At 47.8% G+C, this 23,406-nt stretch overlaps 1 protein-coding gene across 1 annotated transcript in view; it reads left to right on the top strand.

Moving 5' to 3' along the window:
• The window catches only part of LOC149436190 (uncharacterized), a gene marked incomplete at its 3' end in the record, with an annotated part of 64,967 nt that overhangs the window by 26,184 nt on the left and 15,377 nt on the right, over positions 1-23,406 (top strand). The window lies entirely within an intron of this gene.

Raw genomic sequence — 23,406 nt, 5'->3', positions numbered from 1 at the left:
CCAGCAGTTGTCAGCAAAGGGATTGGCACTGATGATCAGTGCCCTGATGATCAGTGCTGCCCAGCAGTGCCACCCACCTGTGCCCTGCAGTGATGCCCACCTGTGCCCATCAGTGCCACCCACCTGTGCCCATCAGTGCCACCCACCTGTTCCACTCAGCAGTGCCACCCACCTGTGCCCATCAGTGCCAACCATCTGTGCCCATCAGTGCCACCCACCTGTGCCACTCAGCAGTGCCACCCACCTGTGCCACTCAGCAGTGCCACCCACCTGTGCCCTGCAGTGTCACCCACCTGTGCCGCATCATCAGTGCCAGCTCATCAGTGCTGCCTATCAGTGCTGCCTATCAGTGCCTACTATCAATGCCTACTATCAGTGCCTACTATCAGTGCTGCCTATCAGTGCTGCCTATCAGTGCCTCCTATCAGTGCCCATCAGTGCCCATCAGTGCTGCCTATCCGTGCCACCTCATTAGTGCCCATCAATGCTGCCTATCAGTGCCCATCAGTGCTGCCCATCAGTGCAGAACCATCAACGCACATCAGTGAAGGAGAAAAATTACCTGTTTGCAAAATTTTATAATAGCTACAAAAAAAAAATTTTTTTTTTTCAATTTTTTTGCTCTTTTTTTTGTTTATAGCGCAAAAAAATAAAACACCCAGCGGGGATTAAATAACACCAAAAGAAAGCTCTATTTGTGTGAAAAAAAATGATAAAAATGTCAAATGGGTACAATGTTACATGACCGCACAATTGTCATTCAAAGTTTGACAGCGCTGGAAGCTGAAAATTGGCCTGGACAGGAAGCGGGTAGAAGTGCCCTGTAGGTGAGGGGTTAAACCTCATTTGCCACATAGTTGCCCAATTACACAGCATTGAGGTTGGCTTGTAAGATGGAGACATCCTGTAAGGACGTTATTCCACGGCACAGCTTGGTGTCACAGTTACATAGTTAGTCTGGCTGGAAAAAGACCTCAGGATGAATAGCTCTACACCGAGTTCACTATATAAACCACTGATGTATTATACATGGAGATCATATCCCCCCTTATGTATTATACATGGAGATCATATCCCCCCTTATGTATTATACATGGAGATCATATCCCCCCTTATGTATTATACATGGAGATCATATCCCCCCTTATGTATTATACATGGAGATCATAACCCCCCCCTTATGTATTATACATGGCGATCATATCCCCCCTTATGTATTATACATGGAGATCATATCCCCCTTATGTATTATACATGGAGATCATATCCCCCCTTATGTATTATACATGGTGATCATATCCCCCCCTTATGTATTATACATGGTGATCATATCCCCCCTCATGTATTATACATGGAGATCATATCCCCCCCTTATGTATTATACATGGAGATCATATCCCCCCTTATGTATTATACATGGAGATCATATCCCCCCTTATGTATTATACATGGAGATCATATCCCCCCTTATGTATTATACATGGAGATCATATCCCCCTTATGTATTATACATGGAGATCATATCCCCCCTTATGTATTATACATGGTGATCATATCCCCCCTCATGTATTATACATGGAGATCATATCCCCCCCTTATGTATTATACATGGAAATCATATCCCCCCTTATGTATTATACATGGAGATCATATCCCCCCTTATGTATTATACATGGAAATCATATCCCCCCTTATGTATTATACATGGAGATCATATCCCCCTTATGTATTATACATGGAGATCATATCCCCCCTTATGTATTATACATGGAGATCATATCCCCCTTATGTATTATACATGGAGATCATATCCCCCCCTTATGTATTATACATGGAGATCATATCCCCCCTTATGTATTATACATGGTGATCATATCCCCCTTATGTATTATACATGGAGATCATATCCCCCCCTTATGTATTATACATGGTGATCATATCCCCCGTATGTATTATACATGGAGATCATATCCCCCTTATGTATTATACATGGAGATCATATCCCCCCTTATGTATTATACATGGTGATCATATCCCCCCCTTATGTATTATACATGGTGATCATATCCCCCCTCATGTATTATACATGGAGATCATATCCCCCCCTTATGTATTATACATGGAGATCATATCCCCCCTTATGTATTATACATGGAGATCATATCCCCCCTTATGTATTATACATGGAGATCATATCCCCCCTTATGTATTATACATGGAGATCATATCCCCCTTATGTATTATACATGGAGATCATATCCCCCCTTATGTATTATACATGGTGATCATATCCCCCCTCATGTATTATACATGGAGATCATATCCCCCCCTTATGTATTATACATGGAAATCATATCCCCCCTTATGTATTATACATGGAGATCATATCCCCCCTTATGTATTATACATGGAAATCATATCCCCCCTTATGTATTATACATGGAGATCATATCCCCCTTATGTATTATACATGGAGATCATATCCCCCCTTATGTATTATACATGGAGATCATATCCCCCTTATGTATTATACATGGAGATCATATCCCCCCCTTATGTATTATACATGGAGATCATATCCCCCCTTATGTATTATACATGGTGATCATATCCCCCTTATGTATTATACATGGAGATCATATCCCCCCCTTATGTATTATACATGGTGATCATATCCCCCGTATGTATTATACATGGAGATCATACCCCCCTTATGTATTATACATGGAGATCATATCCCCCCTTATGTATTATACATGGAGATCATATCCGCCCCTTATGTATTATACATGGAGATCATATCCCCCCTTATGTATTATACATGGAGATCATATCCCCCCTTATGTATTATACATGGAGATCATATCCCCCCTTATGTATTATACATGGAGATCATATCCCCCCTTATGTATTATACATGGAGATCATATCCCCCCTTATGTATTATACATGGAGATCATATCCCCCCTTATGTATTATACATGGAGATCATATCCCCCCTTATGTATTATACATGGAGATCATATCCCCTTATGTATTATACATGGAGATCATATCCCCCCTTATGTATTATACATGGAGATCATATCCCCCCTTATGTATTATACATGGTGATCATATCCCCCCTTATGTATTATACATGGAGATCATATCCCCCCCTTATGTATTATACATGGAGATCATATCCCCCCTTATGTATTATACATGGAGATCATATCCCCCCTTATGTATTATACATGGAGAACATATCCCCCCCTTATGTATTATACATGGAGATCATATCCCCCTTATGTATTATACATGGAGATCATATCCCCCTTATGTATTATACATGGAGATCATATCCCCCCCTTATGTATTATACATGGAGATCATATCCCCCCTTATGTATTATACATGGTGATCATATCCCCCCTTATGTATTATACATGGAGATCATATCCCCCCCCCTTATGTATTATACATGGTGATCATATCCCCCCCTTATGTATTATACATGAAGATCATATCCCCCTTATGTATTATACATGGTGATCATATCCCCCCTTATGTATTATACATGGAGATCATATCCCCCCTTATGTATTATACATGGAGATCATATCCCCCCTTATGTATTATACATGGAGATCATATCCCCCCTTATGTATTATACAAGAAGATCATATCCCCCTTATGTATTATACATGGAGATCATATCCCCCCTTATGTATTATACATGGAGATCATATCCCCCCTTATGTATTATACATGGAGATCATATCCCCCCTTTTGTATTATACATGGAGATCATATCCCCCCTTATGTATTATACATGGAGATCATATCCCCCCCTTATGTATTATACATGGAGATCATATCCCCCCTTATGTATTATACATGGAGATTAGAGATGAGCGAATCGAACTTGGCGAAGTGGAATTCGTTTCGAATATTAGGAAAAATTTGATTCACGCCGAATCCGAAAATTAGCAGACTTCGGATGCACGAATCAAAATTTTTCCAAAAATGGCGGCGACATGTGTGGCGATGGAGCGGCGATCTCTGGGAAGGCGCGCAGACAAGGCGCGCTGACCCATAATGCATTTATTCATGACATGTGATCGCATTAGCCAATCAGCAGCCAGCCAGCACTGTGTAATGATGGAGCTATAAATTGCGGCCATCTTACAATTCTCCATTAGCCTCCGGTCATTCAAGAGAGACAGACCTCTCTGTATTAGGGACAGAGTTAGGGCCACAGATACTTTAGGGACACAGAATCGTTACTTAGGGACACAGAATCGTTACTCAGGGACACAGAATTGTTACTCAGGGACAGACACAGAATTAATACTGAGGGACACAGAATTGTTACTGAGGGACACAGAATTGTTACTCAGGGACACAGAATTGTTACTCAGGGACACAGAACTGTTACTCAGGGACACAGAACTGTTACTCAGGGACACAGAATTGTTACTGAGGGACACAGAATTGTTACTCAGGGAGACAGAATTGTTACTCAGGGAGACAGAATTGTTACTCAGGGAGACAGAACTGTTACTCAGGGACAGACACAGAATTGTTACTGAGGGACACAGAATTGTTACTGAGGGACACAGAATTGTTACTGAGGGACACAGAATTGTTACTGAGGGACACAGAATTGTTACTCAGGGACAGACACAGAATTGTTACTGAGGGACACAGAATTGTTACTGAGGGACACAGAATTGTTACTGAGGGACACAGAATTGATACTCAGGGACACAGAACTGTTACTCAGGGACACAGAATTGTTACTCAGGGACACAGAATTGTTACTCAGGGACAGACACAGAATTGTTACTGAGGGACACAGAATTGTTACTGAGGGACACAGAATTGTTACTGAGGGACACAGAATTGTTACTCAGGGACACAGAACTGTTACTCAGAGACAGACACAGAATTGTTACTGAGGGACACAGAATTGTTACTCAGGGACACAGAATTGTTACTGAGGGACACAGAATTGTTACTCAGGGACACAGAATTGTTACTCAGGGACACAGAACTGTTACTCAGGGACACAGAATTGTTACTCAGGGACAGACACAGAATTCTTACTGAGGGACACAGAATTGTTACTGAGGGACACAGAATTGTTACTCAGGGACAGACACAGAATTTTTACTGAGGGACACAGAATTGTTACTCAGGGACACAGAATTGTTACTCAGGGACACCGAACTGTTACTCAGGGACACAGAATTGTTACTCAGGGACACAGAACTGTTACTCAGGGACACAGAATTGTTACTCAGGGACACAGAATTGTTACTGAGGGACACAGAATTGTTACTCAGGGACAGACACAGAATTGTTACTGAGGGACACAGAATTGTTACTGAGGGACACAAAATTGTTACTGAGGGACACAGAATTGTTACTCAGGGACAGACACAGAATTTTTACTGAGGGACACAGAATTGTTACTCAGGGACACAGAATTGTTACTAAGGGACACAGAACTGTTACTGAGGGACACAGAACTTTTACTCAGGGACACAGAATTGTTACTGAGGGACACAGAATTGTTACTGAGGGACACAGAATTGTTACTGAGGGACACAGAACTTTTACTCAGGGACACAGAATTGTTACTGAGGGACACAGAATTGTTACTGAGGGACACAGAATTGTTACTCAGGGACAGACACAGAATTTTTACTGAGGGACACAGAATTGTTACTCAGGGACACAGAATTGTTACTCAGGGACACAGAACTGTTACTCAGGGACAGACACAGAATTGTTACTCAGGGACACAGAATTGTTACTGAGGGACACAGAATTGCCTCCTCACGCTGCTGCCAGGTCCACAGTGTCTCATGGGTCCCTGTACGGCCTCCCATTGCTGCTGTCTCCATCGCCACACTCTGCCATGTGCCACTTTCAGGTCTCCTCACACTGCTGGTGGGTTCCATTTTGTCATAGGGTGCTGGCAGATTACGGGCCTCCCATTGCTGCTGCCAGGCCCGTAATCTGCCGTGGGCCCCTGTACCGCCTCCTCATGCTGCTGCCAGGTCCAGAGTGTGTCATGGGTCCCTGTACCGCCTCCTCATGCTGCTGCCAGGTCCAGAGTGTGTCATGGGTCCCTGTATGGCATCCCATTGCTGCTGCCAGGCCCGTAATCTGCCATGGGCCCCCGTACCGACTCCTCATGCTGCTGTCAGGCCCGTATTCTGTCATGGGCCCCTGTACCGCCTCCTCATGCTGCTGCCAGGTCCAGAGTGTGTCATGGGTCCCTGTACGGCCTCCCATTGCTGCTGCCAGGCCCGTAATCTGCCATGGGCCCCCGTACCGCCTCCTCATGCTGCTGCCAGGTCCAGAGTGTGTCATGGGTCCCTGTACCGCCTCCCATTGCTGCTGTCTCCATCGCCAGACTCTGCCATGTGCCACTTTCAGGTCTCCTCACACTGCTGGTGGGTTCCATTTTGTCATAAGGTGCTGGCAGATTACGGGCCTCCCATTGCTGCTGCCAGGCCCGTAATCTGCCGTGGGCCCCTGTACCGCCTCCTCATGCTGCTGCCAGGTCCAGAGTGTGTCATGGGTCCCTGTACCGACTCCTCATGCTGCTGCCAGGTCCAGAGTGTGTCATGGGTCCCTGTACCGCCTCCCATTGCTGCTGTCTCCATCGCCAGACTCTGCCATGTGCCACTTTCAGGTCTCCTCACACTGCTGGTGGGTTCCATTTTGTCATAGGGTGCTGGCAGATTACGGGCCTCCCATTGCTGCTGCCAGGCCCGTAATCTGCCGTGGGCCCCTGTACCGCCTCCTCATGCTGCTGCCAGGTCCAGAGTGTGTCATGGGTCCCTGTACGGCCTCCCATTGCTGCTGCCAGGCCCGTAATCTGCCATGGGCCCCCGTACCGACTCCTCATGCTGCTGCCAGTCCCGTAATCTGTCATGGGCCCCTGTACCGCCTCCTCATGCTGCTGCCAGGTCCAGAGTGTGTCATGGGTCCCTGTACGGCCTCCCATTGCTGCTGCCAGGCCCCTAATCTGCCATGGGCCCCCGTACCGACTCCTCATGCTGCTGCCAGGCCCGTAATCTGCCATGGGCCCCCGTACCGAATCCTCATGCTGCTGCCAGGTCCAGAGTGTGTCATGGGTCCCTGTACGGCCTCCCATTGCTGCTGCCAGGCCCCTAATCTGCCATGGGCCCCCGTACCGACTCCTCATGCTGCTGCCAGGCCCGTAATCTGCCATGGGCCCCCGTACCGACTCCTCATGCTGCTGCCAGGTCCAGAGTGTGTCATGGGTCCCTGTACGGCCTCCCATTGCTGCTGCCAGGAGGCAGCAGGGTCGCAGCAGTGTCAGTGGAGGCAAACGGCCACGGAGTAGAGCACCAGCTCCACTGCAGCCTACCACCACGGCCAGTAGTGGTGCCGGTGTGCACGGAGGAAGTAGCAGTCAGCCAGTGAGGAGTAGCGGGGGCAAAGTTTCCTACTCGGCAGTGTGGCAATTTTTCGTCAAGCCGCCCGAGGAAGTAAACGTAGCCGTATGTCGACTATGTGGCCAGAAAGTCAAGCGTGGCCAGGGGGCCCATGTTGGGACTACAGCGTTGCGTCAGCATATGCAGCGTCGCCATTCGGTGGCCTGGGAAAACCGTGATAAAGATACGGCGGTTCTGCCTGCCCCAGCCCAGGGTTCCATTTTGTCATAGGGTGCTGGCAGATTACGGGCCTCCCATTGCTGCTGCCAGGCCCGTAATCTGCCATGGGCCCCCGTACCGCCTCCTCATGCTGCTGCCAGGCCCGTAATCTGTCATGGGCCCCTGTACCGCCTCCTCATGCTGCTGCCAGGTCCAGAGTGTCTCATGGGTCCCTGTACGGCCTCCCATTGCTGCTGTCTCCATCGCCACACTCTGCCATGTGCCACTTTCAGGTCACCTCACACTGCTGGTGGGTTCCATTTTGTCATAGGGTGCTGGCAGATTACGGGCCTCCCATTGCTGCTGCCAGGCCCGTAATCTGCCATGGGCCCCTGTACCGCCTCCTCATGCTGCTGCCAGGTCCAGAGTGTGTCATGGGTCCCTGTACGGCCTCCCATTGCTGCTGTCTCCATCGCCACACTCTGCCATATGCCACTTTCAGGTCTCCTCACACTGCTGGTGGGTTCCATTTTGTCATAGGGTGCTGTATGGCCTCCCATTGCTGCTGCCTCCACCGCCACACTGTGGCTCCACACTCTGGTTTTGGCCCCGTGACTGTCCAAATGAGTGAAGTGTGCGGTGATTCTAAGATCGACGGCACTCATCTGCATGTCATACTGACTGACAGTATTATTTCTCTTCCCCAGCAGACTCCAAGGGCATTTAAATTAAAGGTACAGTGTTCTGCACTAATATAAAGGCTCTCTGAAGCCTAGAAACACCCTTTTATAAGTTAAATTCGCAGCGAATATATTCGACTCGAATCAAATTTTTTCCACGAATTCGCAGAATCAGTCGAATCGAATTTTTGAATAATTCGCTCATCTCTAATGGAGATCATATCCCCCTTATGTATTATACGTGGAGATCATATCCCCCCTTATGTATTATACGTGGAGATCATATCCCCCTTATGTATTATACGTGGAGATCATATCCCCCCCTTATGTATTATACGTGGAGATCATATCCCCCCTTATGTATTATACGTGGAGATCATATCCCCCCTTATGTATTATACGTGGAGATCATATCCCCCCTTATGTATTATACGTGGAGATTATATCTCCCTTATGTTTTATACATGGAGATCATATCCCCCCATTATGTATTATACATGGTGATCATATCCCCCCTTATGTATTATACATGGAGATCATATCCCCCCTTATGTATTATACATGGTGATCATATCCCCCTTATGTATTATACATGGAGATCATATCCCCCCTTATGTATTATACATGGAGATCATATCCCCCCCTTATGTATTATACATGGAGATCATATCCCCCCTTATGTATTATACATGGAGATCATATCCCCCCTTATGTATTATACATGGAGATCATATCCCCCCCCTTATGTATTATACATGGAGATCATATCCCCCCCTTATGTATTATACATGGAGATCATATCCCCCCTTATGTATTATACATGGAGATCATATCCCCCCTTATGTATTATACATGGAGATCATATCCCCCCTTATGTATTATACATGGAGATCATATCCCCCCTTATGTATTATACATGGAGATAATATCCCCCCCCTTATGTATTATACATGGAGATAATATCCCCCCCTTATGTATTATACATGGAGATCATATCCCCCCCTATGTATTATACATGGAGATCATATCCCCCCCTTATGTATTATACGTGGAGATCATATCCCCCCTTATGTATTATACATGGAGATCATATCCCCCCCTATGTATTATACATGGAGATCATATCCCCCCTTATGTATTATACATGGAGATCATATCCCCCCCCCTTATGTATTATACGTGGAGATCATATCCCCCCTTATGTATTATACATGGAGATCATACCCCCCCTTATGTATTATAGATGGAGATCATATCCCCCCTTATGTATTATACATGGTGATCATATCCCCTCTTATGTATTATACATGGAGATCATATCCCCCTTATGTATTATACATGGAGATCATATCCCCCTTATGTATTATACATGGAGATCATATCCCCCCTTATGTATTATACATGGAGATCATATCCCCCCTTATGTATTATACATGGTGATCATATCCCCCCTTATATATTATACATGGAGATCATATCCCCCCTTATGTATTATACATGGAGATCATATCCCCCTTATATATTATACATGGAGATCATATCCCCCCTTATGTATTATACATGGAGATCATATCCCCCTTATGTATTATACATGGAGATCATATCCCCCCCTATGTATTATACATGGAGATCATATCCCCCCCTTATGTATTATACATGGAGATCATATCCCCCCTTATATATTATACTGTACATTATTATTAGTATTATTATTATATTACACAGTATTTATATAGCGCTAACAGTTCGCTCAGCGCCATACATTAAAATGGGAGACAATACATGCGACAGTACAATAACAATACAATACACGAGGGTTTCGAGGGCCCTTCTCCTTCGAGCTTACAATCTAGGATGGAGGGGATGGTGGTACAGGAGGAGATAGCTGTGGGGGATGGAGTGGTAGGAAGAGTGGAGGAGATCAGCAATTAGCAGGGGGCGGTGTAGGCTTCCCTAAAGAGGTGGGTTTTCAGGGTACGCCTAAAGGAGAGGAGAGTAGATGATAGTCTGATGGATTGGGGTAGGGAGTTCCAGAGGATGGGTGAGGCCCTGAAGAAGTCCTGGAGGCGGGCATGGGAGAAGGAGACCAGGGAACTAGAGAGAAGGAGATCTTGTGAGGAGCGGAGTGTGCGTTTTGGGTGGTATTTGGATATTAGGTCGGTGATGTAATTTGGGGCAGTATGGTGGACAGCTTTGTACGTCAGTGTTAGCATTTTGAATTTGATCCGTTGGGCAATCGGAAGCCAGTGGAGGGATTGGCAGAGAGGGGTGGCGGATACGGAGCTGTTGGTTAGGTGGATGAGTCTGGCCGCAGTATTCAGGATAGACTGAAGCAGGGATAGTCTGTGGTGAGGTAGGCCGGTGAGGAGGGAGTTGCAGTAATCGGGTCGTGATATGATGAGGGAGTGGATGAGTTGCTTAGTAGTGTCCAGGGTTAGGAACGGACGTATTTTGGAGATGTTGCGGAGGTGGAGTCTACATAAGTTTGTCAGCGATTGGATCTGGGGCTGGAAGGATAGGTTGGAGTCCAGAATAACACCAAGTACTCTGGCTTGCGGGGTGGGACTGATGGTGGCATTGTTGGTCGTGATGGAGAAGTCAGGGGGGGGGGGCGCGGGCTGGGGGGAAAACTAGGAGCTCGGTTTTGGAGAGGTTCAGTTTGAGGAAGTGGAGTGACATCCAGTCTGATATGTCGTTCAGTAGGCTAGTGATTTGGGCAGAGACTGAAGGGGTGAGGCGAGGGGTCAAGAGATAGATTTGCGTGTTGTCGGCATAGAAGTGGTAGTTGAAGCCGTGAGAGTGTATCAGTTGGCCAAGGGAGGAGGTGTAAATGGAGAAGAGGCCCAAGGACAGAGACTTGAGGGATCCCAACAGAGAGGGGAGTGAGGGGGAGGTGGGAGCATTATAGGTAACACTGAAGGAGCGTTGTGATAGGTAGGACGAGAACCAGGGGAGAGCAGAGTCTCTGAGGCCGAGGGAGTGTAGTTTTTTGAGGAGGAGGGGGTGGTCGACTGTGTCGAAGGCCGCAGAGAGGTCAAGGAGTAGGAGCACTGAATAGTGGCCATTAGCTTTGACGGTTAGCAGGTCGTTGGTGAGTTTGAGTAAGGCAGTTTCGGTGGAGTGTAGGGGACGGAAGCCGGACTGTAGGGGATCGAGGAGGTGGTTGTCGGTGATGTGTTTGGATGTAAATGGCAGCAGGGAGATGGGTCTGAGGTTGTTCGGGTCGGTGGGGTCCAGGGTGGGCTTTTTAAGTATGGGGGTGATGTGCGCGTGCTTCAGAGGAGAGGGAAATGCGCCAGAAGAGAGGGAGAGATTAAAGATGTGGGTGAGGGAGCGTAGGATGGAGGAGGGAGATCGTAGGAGTTGTGAGGGGACAGGGTCGAGAGGGCAGGTGGTGAGGCGGGCTTCAGAGAAGACCTTAGTGACCACCTCAGTGGTAGTAAGGTCAAAGGAGTGGAATGTTGAGGGGGTTTTAGTGTGAGGAATGTTAGGTGGGTTGGAGGTCTTGACAGTGGTGAGGCCGAGGGAGAGGGGTGTTGAGGGGGTTTCCTTGTGAGGGGTGATAGGTGGGGTAGAAGTCTGAGCAGCGGCGATGTCCCTGCGAATTGTGTCGATCTTGTTTTTGAAGTGATTGGCAATCTCGTGGACGGGGAGTGAGGTACTGGGTGGAGGTGGGGGTGGAGAAAGTAGAGAAGAGCTGGCGAGGACTGGAGGAGAGGGTATTGATGAGGGTCAGAAAGTAGGCTTGCTTGGCAGCGTGAAGAGAGGAAGTGTAGGTGTGAAAGGCAGATTTACATCGGGTGAACACTAGTTGGGATCTGGTTTTGCGCCATAGTCGCTCCAGCGCACAACTGAGGGTTTTGGTATGATTAGTCTGCCAGGGCTGAAGTGGTTGGGGTCTAATGCTTCGTGTGGTTAGAGGTGCTAGCGAGTCTAGAGCGGATGATAGCGAGTTGTTATAGGCATTAGTGGCCAAGGGGCAGGACAGGGGAAGGATACTGTCGTAAAGTTAATCAGCTGCAGAATGGAAGGAGCAGGGTTCAGGTTGTGGAGGTTTCGCCTGGTGATGGTTTGACGTTTGGAGGGGTAGGCGTTTGAGGACGGGAAGATGGAGAAGGTAATAAGGTTGTAGTCTGAGAGAGGGAAGGTGGTGTTTGTGAGGTTGTGGGAGGTGCAGAGATGAGAGGAGACAAGGTCCAGGATGTTCCCGTCGGAGTGGGTGGTGGATTGTATACACTGTGCAAGTGCAAAAGAGGAGGTTAGGTGGAGGAGTTGGGATATAGCCGGGTTATTGATGTTGATAGGGATGTTGAAGTCTCCAAGGATGATGGTGGGTAGCTCGGAAGAGATAAAGAAGGGTAGCCAGGCGGAGAAGTCATCGAGGAAGCGGGACACGGGTCTAGGAGACCGGTAGATTACAGCAATCCTCAGGGGGGTTGGAGAGACTAGTCAGATGCAGTGGGCCTCAAAGGAGAAGGATAGAGAGGGGGGTTGGGAGGACTTGGAAGGTGCTCAGCGGTGACAGGAGCATACCAACCCCACCACCTTTTCGACCGCTGGATCTAGGTGAGTGGGTCCAGATGAGACCTCCATAGGAGAGTGCTGCAGGGGAGGTAGAGTCAGTGGCTTGGATCCAGGTTTCCGTGATCGCTAGGAGGTTGAGGGAGCTGGAAACAAAGAGGTCATGGATGGCGGTGAGTTTGTTGCAAACCGATCGGGCGTTCAGGAGTGCACACAAAAAAGGGGGGGTGGGGTGGTTTTGGGGAGCAGAGGGACAAGTATTAGATTGATGGGGTTGCGGCAGGACGTGGAAGTGGGAGGGTGCCTTGTGGGTGAGTGAGGTGGTGGAGGACCAGGGTTCGGGGAGATGTCCCCCGCGGTTAGGAGAAGAAGGGTGAGAAAGGTGGCATGGGAGCAGGATGTACAAGAGCGCGTAAACCTACCAGTGGAGGTGTTTGGGTCAGTGGGAGAGTGGAGTATCAGGAGGAGGTGGTGAGAGCAGTAGAGGGGAGAAGGAAGCAGTGAGGGCACAATGTACAGTTGTTTGGGAGGAGCAGAGGGATATAGAGAAGAGATTTTGGGAACGGAGGAGAGGAGTATGAGGAGTAAAGGAGGCATTTTATGGAGGTAAACAGAGTGGCGGACAGGTGTGGTGGGAAGCTTTGTTGCAGATAGTCTAGCGAGCAGTTGCGTATCTCATCTATGTGTCTTCCGGTAGCTAGAGTTCTCGTGCCTAGGAACAGGATGGGTAGAGTTCAGGTCGATAGGTTGTAGCCAAGGGTAGTCAAGCTGCGAGTTTCAGTTTGTGAAAGTCTCAGTTTTAGGGGTGAGGTTTAGTTTGCAGAGATGAAGGGTGGACGTCAGGTGTTTTCCAGGTGGCGTAGAGAGGGTTGTGAGTGGTGGGCATCAGATGTGGAGAAGGGCTGGGGGATCGCAGAATGTCCTGGTGGTCAGGTTGTTTGTGTGGCTTTGGGCCCAGCTGTGGTGTGGTGCGGCCTGGACATGGAGGTCATATCCCCCCTTATGTATTTTACATGGCGATCATATCCCCCTTATGTATTTTACATGGTGATCATATCCCCCCTTATGTATTTTACATGGCGATCATATCCCCCTTATGTATTATACATGGAGATCATATCCCCCCCTTATGTATTATACATGGAGATCATATCCCCCCTTATGTATTATACATGGAGATCATATCCCCCCTTATGTATTATACATGGAGATCATATCCCCCCTTATGTATTATACATGGAGATCATATCCCCCTTATGTATTATACATGGAGATCATATCCCCCCCTTATGTATTATACACGGAGATCATATCCCCCCTTATGTATTATACATGGAGATCATATCCCCCTTATGTATTATACATGGAGATCATATCCCCCCCTTATGTATTATACACGGAGATCATATCCCCCCTTATGTATTATACATGGAGATCATATCCCCCTTATGTATTATACATGGAGATCTTATCCCCCCCTTATGTATTATACATGGTGATCATATCCCCCCTTATATATTATACATGGAGATCATATCCCCCCCTTATGTATTATACATGGAGATCATATCCCCCCTTATGTATTATACATGGAGATCATATCCCCCCTTATGTATTATACATGGAGATCATATCCCCCCCCTTATGTATTATACATGGAGATCATATCCCCCCTTATGTATTATACATGGTGATCATATCCCCCCCCCCCCTTATGTATTATACATGGAGATCATACCCCCCTTATCTATTATACATGGTGATAATATCCCCCCTCTTATGTATTATACATTGAGATCATATCCCCCCTTATGTATTATACATGGAGATCATATCCCCCCCTTATGTATTATACATGGAGATCATATCCCCCTTATGTATTATACATGGAGATCATATCCCCCCTTATGTATTATACATGGAGATCATATCCCCCCCTTATGTATTATACATGGAGATCATATCCCTCTTATGTATTATACATGGAGATCATATCCCCCTTATGTATTATACATGGTGATCATATCCCCCTTATGTATTATACATGGTGATCATATCCCCTTTATGTATTATACATGGAGATCATATCCCCCTTATGTATTATACATGGAGATCATATCCCCCTTATGTATTATACATGGAGATCATATCCCCCCTTATGTATTATACATGGAGATCATATCCCCCCTTATGTATTATACATGGAGATCATATCCCCCCTTATGTATTATACATGGAGATCATATCCCCCCTTATGTATTATACATGGAGATCATATCCCCCCTTATGTATTATACATGGAGATCATATCCCCCCCTTATGTATTATACATGGTGATCATATCCCCCCTTATGTATTATACATGGAGATCATATCCTCCCTTATGTATTATACATGGAGATCATATCCCCCTTATGTATTATACATGGTGATCATATCCCCCCTTATGTATTATACATGGAGATCATATCCCCCCCTTATGTATTATACATGGAGATCATATCCCCCTTATGTAATATACATGTAGATCATATCCCCCCTTATGTATTATACATGGAGATCATATCCCCCCTTATGTATTATACATGGAGATCATATCCCCCCTTATGTATTATACATGGAGATCATATCACGCCTTATGTATTATACAAGGAGATCATATCCCCCCTTATGTATTATACATGGAGATTATATCCCCCCTTATGTATTATACATGGAGATTATATCCCCCCTTATGTATTATACATGGAGATCATATCCCCCTTATGTATTATACATGGAGATCATATCCCCCCTTATGTATTATACATGAAGATCATATCCCCCCCCTTATGTATTATACATGGAGATCATATCCCCCCTTAATCTCCTCTTCTCAAGAGAGAATAAATTCAGTTCCTCTAATCTTTCCTCATAGCTGATCTCCTCCATGCCTCGTATCAGTTTGGTTGCCCTTCTCTGTACTTTCTCCAGTTCCCCAATGTTCTTTTTGTGAATTGGAGCCGAAAACTGAACTGCATATTCCAGATGAGGTCTTACTAATGATTTGTACCCGGGGGGGGGGGGGGGTGATATCTCTCTCTCTGGAGTCTATACAAGAGAGGATTTTGCTCGCTTTAGAACCAGCAGCTTGGCATTGCATGCCATTGTTAAGCTTATGATCTCCCAGAACCCCCAGATCCTTCTCCACCATTGAACCCCCCCAGATCCTTCTCCACCATTGACCCCTCAGATCCTTCTCCACCATTGACCCCTCAGATCCTTCTCCACCATTGACCCCCCTAGATCCTTCTCCACCATTGACCCCCCCCCCCCAGATCCTTCTCCACCATTGACACCCCCAGATCCTTCTCCACCATTGACCCCCCCAGATCCTGCTCCACCATTGACCCCCCAGATCCTTCTCCACCATTGACGCCCCCAATTGTACCCCCCCTAGTATGTGTGATGCATGCATTTTCTTAGCCCCCAAGTGCAGAACCTTACATTTATCACCATTAACCCTCATTGGCCCCATAGTCCCCCAATTACACAGAGCATTGAGGTCGGCTTGTAAGTTGAAGACATCCTGTAAGGACGTTATTCCCCGGCACAGCTTGGTGTCATCTGCAAAGACTGAAATGGGGTTTATAATCTCAGACCCCATATTGTTTATAATTATATTAAAAAGTAAGGGTCCCAACACTGAACCTTGGGGTACCCCACTAATAACACTGAACCTTGGGTTACCCCACTAATGACACTGAACCTTGGGGTACCCCACTAATAACACTGAACCTTGGGGTACACCACTAATAACACTGAACCTTGGGGTACACCACTAATAACACTGAACCTTGGGGTACCCCACTGACACCCCCAGACCATGCAGAGTATGAATCATTAACCACTACTCTCTGAATACGATCTTTTAGCCAGTTTTCTATCCATTTACATACAGATTTCTCCAAGTCCGTAGACTTTACCTTACACATTAGCTGTGTGTGGGGAACTGTATCGAACGCTTTTGCAAAATCCATGTATACCAAGTCCACCGCCACCCCTCTGTCCAAGTATACCACGTCCACCGCCCCCCCTCTGTCCAAGTATACCTCGTCCACAGTCACCCCTCTGTCCAAGTATACCACGTCCACCGCCACCCCTCTGTCCAAGTATACCGTGTCCACAGTCACCCCTCTGTCCAAGTATACCCTGTCCACAGTCACCCCTCTGTCCAAGTATACCGCGTCCACAGTCACCCCTCTGTCCAAGTATACTGCGTCCACCGCCACCCCTCTGTCCAAGTATACCGCGTCCACAGCCACCCCTCTGTCTAAGTATACCGCGTCCACAGCCACCCCTCTGTCCAAGTATACCGCGTCCACAGCCACCCCTCTGTCCAAGTATACCGCGTCCACAGCCACCCCTCTGTCCAAGTATACCACGTCCACCGCCACCCCTCTGTCCAAGTATACCACGTCCACCGCCACCCCTCTGTCCAAGTACACAACGTCCACCACCACCCCTCTGTCCAAGTATACCATGTCCATCCCCACCCCTCTGTCCAAGTATACCATGTCCATCCCCACCCCTCTGTCCAAGTATACCATGTCCATCACCACCCCTCTGTCCAAGTATACCACATCCACAACCACCCCTGACATATCCAAGCAGATGATTGTAGCACTGCCTCCACCCTGCTTTGCACAGTCACAATGCTACATCCTGTAGACTGGGTGATGCACCCACAGTGGTACACATAGAGCATGATGGACAGCTGCACCCTCAGACCAGCCCCAATTCCTGCACCTTCACATCTCAGATCACCTCAATTTCTGCACCTTCAGATCTCATATCAGCCCCAATTCCTGCATCACCACATTCATTACATGATAGATCAGCCCAATTCCTGCACCTGTAAATTAGTAGTTGCCAGTAAGTGGGTAATGACCAGTCAAAAATAAGAGCAGGCAGCTTGGGGTGTCCAACTCAACAGCAGGACCAAATCTAGCCTGCCTTATGTGGGGGTGCTGTAAAAAAAGTTAGGGGCAGAGCAAGGGAAGTCAGAAGGGTAAAGGATGGGTCAGCAGTTTGTTGGGTATGTACAGAGGCCAGAAGAGCAGTGTACCGGGGTCGGCAGGGCAAAGAACAGGGGTCATAATGGAAGAGAATGAGATCAACAGGGCAGAGAACAGGGGTCAGTAGGGTGGAGGACAGGGGTCAACAAGGTGGAGGACAGGGGTCAGTAGGGTGGAGGACAGGGTTCAACAGGGTGGAGGACAGGGGTCAGCAGGGTGGAGGATAGCATTATGCAGAGCATAGGACAGGGGTCTGCAGGGAACAGGACAGGGTCAACAGGGCAGATAATGGGGTCATCAGGGCTGAGAATGTGGTAGCAGGACAAAGGATGGGGTCAGTAGGGCAGTGTACAGGGGTCAGCAGGGCATAGGATCAGGGTCAGCAGGGAAGAGAATGGGGTCAACAGAGCAGAGGACAGGGGTTAACAGGGTGAGGACGGGGGTCTGAAGGGCAGAGGGCAGAGGACAGGGGTATGCAGGGCATAGGACAGCTATATGCAGGGCATAGGACAGGGATCTGCGGGGCACAGGACAGGGTCAACATGACAGATAACGGGGTCAGCAGGGCTGAGAATGAGGTAGCAGGACAAAGGATGGGGTCAGCAGGGCAGTGTTCAGGGGTCAGCAGGGCATAGGATGAGGCCAGCAGGGAAGATAATGGGGTCAGCAGAGCAGACGACAGGGGTTAGCAGGGCAGAGGACAGGGGTCTGCAGGGCAGAGGACAGCATTATGCAGGACATAGGACAAGGATTTGTGGGGTACATGACAGGGTCAACAAGGCAGATAATGGGGTCAGCAGGGCTGATAATGAGGTAGCACAGCATAAAACAGGGGACAGAGCATGGAGCCAGTAGGACAGGGAATGGGGTCAGCAAAGCAGAGGATGGGGTAGGCAGGGCAGAAGGCAATGGACAGTAGGGCAGAGCATGAGGTCAGTAAGGCAGGGAATTGGGTCAGCAGGGCAGAGGATATGATCAGCAAGGTGGAGGATGGGGTCAGAAAGGTATAGAATGGGGTCAGTGGGGCATAGGACAAGAATCAGTAGGGCAGACCATGGAGTCAGTGGACCAGGGGATGGGGTCAGCAGGGCAGAGCATGTGATCAATGGGGCAGAGTACGGGGTTATCGGAGCAGAGGACGGGGGTCAGTAGGGCAAAGGATGGGGTCAGCAGGGCAGAGAATGGGGTTAGCGGGGCAGAGGACAGGGGTCAGTAGGGCAAAGGATGGGGTTACTGTTGGCAGGGCTCTCAGCAGAGCTGCTCCTTCCCACACTGCACACAGCTGAAGTTGGTTTCTTGTACAGAGAAAACCTCGATCTGCACTGTGTGTAATTGGCTGTGGCAGACCTGCTGCCTTTCCTATATGAGGATTCACAATTCAGAACTGCAACAGCCAATTACATACAGTGCAGATTGAGGTTTTATCTGTACAAGAATCCAATCTCGGCTGTGTGCAGTGAAGGCAGGAGAAGCTCTGCTGTATGTCTTGTATGAGGCTGAGTACAGTAGGAGAAAGGGAGGAGGAGCTTACAGATCCAAGAACAGCATCTATGGGGTGGTGCACCGCCCCCCTAGATCCATCTGTCCTGAACACCGCTTCACTGTCAGCTGCAGGAAAGCTGAGTGAGGTGGGTGGGAATGGAAGCAGGCAGCAAATGAAGTGAAGTATCAGCCATACTCCCTCCTGTGTGTCTTGCTGCAACTTCCATCTGGCTTTGCTGATGGGTGGGAGGTGGGTGTCCCAGGCTTTCCACACCTGCCATATTGAATGTGGCTGTGTGCCTCCCCATGCAGTAAATAGAAACTGACAGGGAGGCCGCACAGGCCCTCCGGAGCATAAGTGGGTCCGCCATTGCAACCCCTGCGACCCCTGATGCTACGCCCATTATTAAAGGAATTGGACAGAGGGGATAAACTAACATAGCTCCCAACTCTAGAACTTGAGAATGAGGAACAGTTCAGGGAGGCAGTGTGCTGGGGCACCCTACATGTACTGCTGATTTGCTGTGCCCCAACCAAGAGGCTCACAGACACATATAAACCCTAAAGCACTCATTAAAAAAGGCTTCTATTACATATGGTTGTGCACAAACTGAGAGATAACACTTTGTCTGAGCCGTCCATAAAAATAGTCAAGGACTATACAGTACCAGCAAAGGTTGAGACAATAAACACTTTGGTAAGACGTACAGAAGTAAGCCCCCCCCCCCCCCCCCCCCCCTCACATATTTGTAAATATTTGATTCTATCTTTTCATGTGACAACACTGAAGAAATGACACTTTGCTACAATGTGACGTAGTCAGTGTACAGCTTGTATAACATGAGTTATTTTGAGGGGACAGCAAATTTCCAACACACCGCCATTAATGTCTAAACTGCTGGCAACAAAAGTGAGTCCACCTCTAAGTGACAAGGTCCAAATTGGGCCCAAAGTGTCAATATTTTGTGTGGCTGCCATTATTTTCCAGCACTGCCTTAACCCTCTTGGGCATGGAGGTCACCAGAGCTTCACAGGTTGCCACTGGAGTCCTCTCCCACTCCTCCATGAGGACATCCCGGAGCTGGTGGATGTTAGAGACCTTGTGCTCCTCCACCTTCCGTTTGAGGATGTCCCACAGATGCTCAATAGGGTTTAGGTCTGGAGACATGCTTGGCCATTCCATCACCTTTACCCTCAGCTTCTTTAGCAAGGCAGTGGTGGTCTTGGAGGTGTATTTGGGGTCGTTATCATGTTGGAATACTGCCCTGCAGCCCAGTCTCCGAAGGGAGGGGATCATGCTCTGCTTCAGTACGTCACAGTACATGTTAGCCTTCATCGTCCCTTCAATGAACTGTAGCCCCCCAGTGCTGGCAGCACTCATGCAGCCCCAGACCATGACACTCCCACCACCATGCTTGACTGTAGGCAAGACACACTTGTCTTTGTACTCCTCACTTAGTTGCCGCCACACACGCCTGACACGATCTGCACCAAATAAATGTATCTTGGTCAGACCACAGGACATGGTTCCAGTAATCCATGTCCTTAGTCTGCTTGTCTTCAGCAAACTGTTTGCGGCTTTCTTGGTCATCATCTTTAGAAGAGGCTTCCTTCTGGGATGACAGCCATGCAGACCAATTTGATGCAGTGTGCGGCGTATGGTCTGAGCACTGACAGGCTGACCCCCCACCCCTTCACCCTCTGCAGCAATGCTGGCAGTACTCATACATCTATTTCCCAAAGACAACCTCTGGATATGACGCTGAGCACGTCCAATCAACTTTTTTGGTCAACCATGGTGAGGACTGTTCTGGGTGGAACCTGTCCTGTTACACCGCTGTATGGTCTTGGCCACCGTGCTGCAGCTCAGTTTCAGGGTCTTGGGAATCTTCTTATAGCCTCGGCCATCTTTATGTAGAGCAACAATTCTTTTTTTCAGATCCTCAGAGAGTTCTTTGCCATGAGGTGCCATATTGAACTTCCAGTGACCAGTATGAGAGAGTGAGAGCGATAACACCAAATGTAACACACCTTCTCCCCATTCACACCTGAGACCTTGTAACACTAACGAGTCACATGACACCATGGAGGAAAAATGGCTAATTGGGCCCAATTTGGACCTTGTCACTTAGGGGTGGAGTCACTTTTGTTGCCAGCGATTTAGACATTAATGGCGATGTGGTGAGTTATTTTGAGGGGACAGCAAATTTACATGTTATACAAGCTGTACACTGACTACGTCACATTGTAGCAAAGTGTCATTTCTTCAGTGTTGTCACATGGAAAGAGAGAATCAAATATTGACACAAATGTGAGGGGAGGGGTCACTTCTGGGAGATACTGTATGTACAGTATATCATGTATTTAGTGCATATAGTACAGAAGCTTGTAAGGCAGAGTGCAGGGGTCAGTGGTGTACAATGCACAGAGTGCAAGGGTCAGGAATGAGGAACGCACAGAGTGCTGCAGTCATTGCCAGATTTAGGATACATAACACAGAGGGCAGGAGTCCAGGGTGTGTAATGCCGTGTGTTCAAGGATCATGGGTATGTAACACACAGGGTGCTATAGTCAGTGCTGGGTTTAGAAGTACAGGACACACATATAGCAGGGGTCGGTAATGAACAGAACGCAGGGGACAGGAGTACATAACGCACAGAATGCTGGGGTCAGGAGTACATAACGCACAGAATGCTGGGGTCAGGAGTACATAACGCACAGAATGCTGGGGTCAGGGGTACATAACGCACAGAATGCTGGGGTCAGGGGTACATAACGCACAGAATGATGGGGTCAGGGGTACATAACGCACAGAATGCTGGGGTCAGGGGTACATAATGCACAGAGTGTAAGGGTCAGGGGTATATAGTGCATAGAGTGTAAGAGTCAGGAGTATATAGTGCACAGAGTGTAAGGGTCAGGGGTATATAGTGCACAGAGTGTAAGGGTCAGGAGTATATAGTGCACAGAGTGTAAGGGTCAGGAGTATATAGTGCACAGAGTGTAAGGGTCAGGAGTATATAGTGCACAAAGTGTAAGAGTCAGGAGTATATAGTGCACAGAGTGTAAGGGTCAGGAGTATATAGTGCACAGAGTGTAAGGGTCAGGAGTATATAGTGCACAGAGTGTAAGGGTCAGGAGTATATAGTGCACAGAGTGTAAGGGTCAGGGGTATATAGTGCACAGAGTGTAGGGGTCAGGGGTATATAGTGCACAGAGTGTAGGGGTCAGGGGTATATAGTGCACAGAGTGTAGGGGTCAGGGGTATATAGTGCACAGAATGCTGGGGTCAGGGGTACATAATGCACAGAATGCTGGGGTCAGGGGTACATAGTGCACAGAATGCTGGGGTCAGAGGTACATAATGCACAGAGTGCACGGGACAGGAGTTTTATTTTCAGAATGCAGGGGTCCAGGAATATAAAATGCACAAAATGAAGGGGCCAGGAGTGTGTAATGCAAAGAATGCAGGGGAAATGAGTATGTAATGCATAGTAGGAATCAGGAGTACAAAGCAAAAAAAGTGCAGGAGTCAGGGGTGTGTAACACACAGTGTAGGAGTCAGGAGAGTGAAAAATCCCCCCTGCAAGCAATATTCTTCCCCATTTTATCCGTTTGACAAAAATCCATACTCCTTCCACTTCAAAAAAACCCAGCACTAATTTGCATGCTTACTCCTCTCAAAGCAAATCATTGCCCCCTCCAAAGCAGAAATCCTCCTCAACACCCCCCTCAGCACAAATCCCCCTTCCCCTAATCACTCCTCCAAGCACAAATCCCTCCTCCTAAATATCCCTCTCAGCACAAATCCTATCCCACAAACCCCTCTCTCCCACCTTGGAACAAATTCTCTGCCCCCCCAATCCCCTGGATTTATTTCCCCAGCACAAATTGTCTTACAACCCTCAAATACTCCCACGTTTGTACAAAACCCCTGCATTCCACAATTCCATGCTGAGGCCAAGAGCCCAATTCAGAAACAAATTCTGACACTTGGCTCCACTAACCCACCTGGCAGGGGCGTGTTAGCGTGAATACCCAGGACAA

The sequence above is a fragment of the Staurois parvus genome, unplaced genomic scaffold (assembly GCF_062004578.1).
Source record: "Staurois parvus isolate SC_StPar_1 unplaced genomic scaffold, SC_StPar_1.0 ptg001402l, whole genome shotgun sequence".
NCBI classification, from domain to species: Eukaryota; Metazoa; Chordata; class Amphibia; order Anura; family Ranidae; genus Staurois; species Staurois parvus.
This window is presented reverse-complemented; position numbering and strand designations above follow the sequence as displayed.